Source organism: Convolutriloba macropyga, chromosome 11 (assembly GCF_964194025.1).
Source record: "Convolutriloba macropyga chromosome 11, txConMacr16.3, whole genome shotgun sequence".
Lineage (NCBI taxonomy): Eukaryota > Metazoa > Xenacoelomorpha > Acoela > Convolutidae > Convolutriloba > Convolutriloba macropyga.
The window spans coordinates 32,167,838-32,172,486 of NC_134478.1; positions in this window are offsets into that span (position 1 = coordinate 32,167,838).

A 4,649-nucleotide genomic window follows, 5' to 3' on the forward strand; every position below is an offset into this window, starting at 1 on the left:
ATCCCATGGGTAACTAGAATCTAAAACAAAAAGAATTTTTGGTATAGCTTGCCTAGGAAAAAAGTTAGTTTTTCATACGGAAATTTCGACTTATTCGCTTATTCTATTTTTAAAAATGTAGAAATTTCATCGGGTCAAGGAGTTGTCCAAATCAAACCAAACTTGGTATCGAGTATCCCATGGGTAACTAGAGTCTAAAACAGAAAGAATTTTTGGTATAGCTTGCCTAGGAAAAAAGTTAGTGTTTCATACGGAAATTTGCTATTATTTCGAATAACTTGAAATTATTGAATTTTAAAAATAGGTCTTTTTCATCGGGTCAAGGAGTTGTTCAAAGTGAACCAAATTTGGTATCGAGTATCCCATGGGTAACTAGAATCTAAAACAAAAAGAATTTTTGGTATAGCTTGCCTAGGAAAAAAGTTAGTTTTTCATACGGAAATTTGCGATTATTTCAAATATTTAATTTTAAAAATAGGTCTTTTTGATTAGGTCAAGGAGTTGTCCAAATCGAACCAAACTTGGTATCGAGTATTCCATGGGTAACTAGATTGTAAAACAAAAAGAATTTTTGGTATAGCTTGCCTAGGAAAAAAGTTAGTTTTTCATACGGAAATTTGCGAATTTCGCAAATAACGAATTTTAAAATTAGGTCTCTTTCATTAGGTCAAGGAGTTGTTCAAATCGAACCAAACTCGGTATCGAGTATCCCATGGGTAACTAGAATCTAAAACAAAAAGAATTTTTGGTATAGCTTGCCTAGGAAAAAAGTTAGTTTTTCATACGGAAATTTGCGAATTTCGCAAATAACGAATTTTAAAATTAGGTCTCTTTCATTAGGTCAAGGAGTTGTTCAAATCGAACCAAACTCGGTATCGAGTATCCCATGGGTAACTAGAATCTAAAACAAAAAGAATTTTTGGTATAGCTTGCCTAGGAAAAAAGTTAGTATTTCATACGGAAATTTCGACTTATTCGCTTATTCTATTTTTAAAAATGTAGAAATTTCATCGGGTCAAGGAGTTGTCCAAATCAAACCAAACTTGGTATCGAGTATCCCATGGGTAACTAGAGTCTAAAACAGAAAGAATTTTTGGTATAGCTTGCCTAGGAAAAAAGTTAGTGTTTCATACGGAAATTTGCTATTATTTCGAATAACTTGAAATTATTGAATTTTAAAAATAGGTCTTTTTCATCGGGTCAAGGAGTTGTTCAAAGTGAACCAAATTTGGTATCGAGTATCCCATGGGTAACTAGAATCTAAAACAAAAAGAATTTTTGGTATAGCTTGCCTAGGAAAAAAGTTAGTTTTTCATACGGAAATTTGCGATTATTTCAAATATTTAATTTTAAAAATAGGTCTTTTTGATTAGGTCAAGGAGTTGTCCAAATCGAACCAAACTTGGTATCGAGTATTCCATGGGTAACTAGATTGTAAAACAAAAAGAATTTTTGGTATAGCTTGCCTAGGAAAAAAGTTAGTTTTTCATACGGAAATTTGCGAATTTCGCAAATAACGAATTTTAAAATTAGGTCTCTTTCATTAGGTCAAGGAGTTGTTCAAATCGAACCAAACTCGGTATCGAGTATCCCATGGGTAACTAGATTGTAAAACAAAAAGAATTTTTGGTATAGCTTGCCTAGGAAAAAAGTTAGTTTTTCATACGGAAATTTGCGAATTTCGCAAATAACGAATTTTAAAATTAGGTCTCTTTCATTAGGTCAAGGAGTTGTTCAAATCGAACCAAACTCGGTATCGAGTATCCCATGGGTAACTAGAATCTAAAACAAAAAGAATTTTTGGTATAGCTTGCCTAGGAAAGAAGTTAGTTTTTCATACGGAAATTTGCGAATTTCGCAAATAACGAATTTTAAAATTAGGTCTCTTTCATTAGGTCAAGGAGTTGTTCAAATCGAACCAAACTCGGTATCGAGTATCCCATGGGTAACTAGAATCTAAAACAAAAAGAATTTTTGGTATAGCTTGCCTAGGAAAAAAGTTAGTTTTTCATACGGAAATTTGCGAATTTCGCAAATAACGAATTTTAAAATTAGGTCTCTTTCATTAGGTCAAGGAGTTGTTCAAATCGAACCAAACTCGGTATCGAGTATCCCATGGGTAACTAGAATCTAAAACAAAAAGAATTTTTGGTATAGCTTGCCTAGGAAAAAAGTTAGTATTTCATACGGAAATTTCGACTTATTCGCTTATTCTATTTTTAAAAATGTAGAAATTTCATCGGGTCAAGGAGTTGTCCAAATCAAACCAAACTTGGTATCGAGTATCCCATGGGTAACTAGAGTCTAAAACAGAAAGAATTTTTGGTATAGCTTGCCTAGGAAAAAAGTTAGTGTTTCATACGGAAATTTGCTATTATTTCGAATAACTTGAAATTATTGAATTTTAAAAATAGGTCTTTTTCATCGGGTCAAGGAGTTGTTCAAAGTGAACCAAATTTGGTATCGAGTATCCCATGGGTAACTAGAATCTAAAACAAAAAGAATTTTTGGTATAGCTTGCCTAGGAAAAAAGTTAGTTTTTCATACGGAAATTTGCGATTATTTCAAATATTTAATTTTAAAAATAGGTCTTTTTGATTAGGTCAAGGAGTTGTCCAAATCGAACCAAACTTGGTATCGAGTATTCCATGGGTAACTAGATTGTAAAACAAAAAGAATTTTTGGTATAGCTTGCCTAGGAAAAAAGTTAGTTTTTCATACGGAAATTTGCGAATTTCGCAAATAACGAATTTTAAAATTAGGTCTCTTTCATTAGGTCAAGGAGTTGTTCAAATCGAACCAAACTCGGTATCGAGTATCCCATGGGTAACTAGAATCTAAAACAAAAAGAATTTTTGGTATAGCTTGCCTAGGAAAAAAGTTAGTTTTTCATACGGAAATTTGCGATTATTTCAAATATTTAATTTTAAAAATAGGTCTTTTTGATTAGGTCAAGGAGTTGTCCAAATCGAACCAAACTTGGTATCGAGTATTCCATGGGTAACTAGATTGTAAAACAAAAAGAATTTTTGGTATAGCTTGCCTAGGAAAAAAGTTAGTTTTTCATACGGAAATTTGCGAATTTCGCAAATAACGAATTTTAAAATTAGGTCTCTTTCATTAGGTCAAGGAGTTGTTCAAATCGAACCAAACTCGGTATCGAGTATCCCATGGGTAACTAGAATCTAAAACAAAAAGAATTTTTGGTATAGCTTGCCTAGGAAAAAAGTTAGTTTTTCATACGGAAATTTGCGAATTTCGCAAATAACGAATTTTAAAATTAGGTCTCTTTCATTAGGTCAAGGAGTTGTTCAAATCGAACCAAACTCGGTATCGAGTATCCCATGGGTAACTAGAATCTAAAACAAAAAGAATTTTTGGTATAGCTTGCCTAGGAAAAAAGTTAGTATTTCATACGGAAATTTCGACTTATTCGCTTATTCTATTTTTAAAAATGTAGAAATTTCATCGGGTCAAGGAGTTGTCCAAATCAAACCAAACTTGGTATCGAGTATCCCATGGGTAACTAGAGTCTAAAACAGAAAGAATTTTTGGTATAGCTTGCCTAGGAAAAAAGTTAGTGTTTCATACGGAAATTTGCTATTATTTCGAATAACTTGAAATTATTGAATTTTAAAAATAGGTCTTTTTCATCGGGTCAAGGAGTTGTTCAAAGTGAACCAAATTTGGTATCGAGTATCCCATGGGTAACTAGAATCTAAAACAAAAAGAATTTTTGGTATAGCTTGCCTAGGAAAAAAGTTAGTTTTTCATACGGAAATTTGCGATTATTTCAAATATTTAATTTTAAAAATAGGTCTTTTTGATTAGGTCAAGGAGTTGTCCAAATCGAACCAAACTTGGTATCGAGTATTCCATGGGTAACTAGATTGTAAAACAAAAAGAATTTTTGGTATAGCTTGCCTAGGAAAAAAGTTAGTTTTTCATACGGAAATTTGCGAATTTCGCAAATAACGAATTTTAAAATTAGGTCTCTTTCATTAGGTCAAGGAGTTGTTCAAATCGAACCAAACTCGGTATCGAGTATCCCATGGGTAACTAGAATCTAAAACAAAAAGAATTTTTGGTATAGCTTGCCTAGGAAAAAAGTTAGTTTTTCATACGGAAATTTGCGATTATTTCAAATATTTAATTTTAAAAATAGGTCTTTTTGATTAGGTCAAGGAGTTGTCCAAATCGAACCAAACTTGGTATCGAGTATTCCATGGGTAACTAGATTGTAAAACAAAAAGAATTTTTGGTATAGCTTGCCTAGGAAAAAAGTTAGTTTTTCATACGGAAATTTGCGAATTTCGCAAATAACGAATTTTAAAATTAGGTCTCTTTCATTAGGTCAAGGAGTTGTTCAAATCGAACCAAACTCGGTATCGAGTATCCCATGGGTAACTAGAATCTAAAACAAAAAGAATTTTTGGTATAGCTTGCCTAGGAAAAAAGTTAGTTTTTCATACGGAAATTTGCGAATTTCGCAAATAACGAATTTTAAAATTAGGTCTCTTTCATTAGGTCAAGGAGTTGTTCAAATCGAACCAAACTCGGTATCGAGTATCCCATGGGTAACTAGAATCTAAAACAAAAAGAATTTTTGGTATAGCTTGCCTAGGAAAAAAGTTAGTTTTTCATACGGA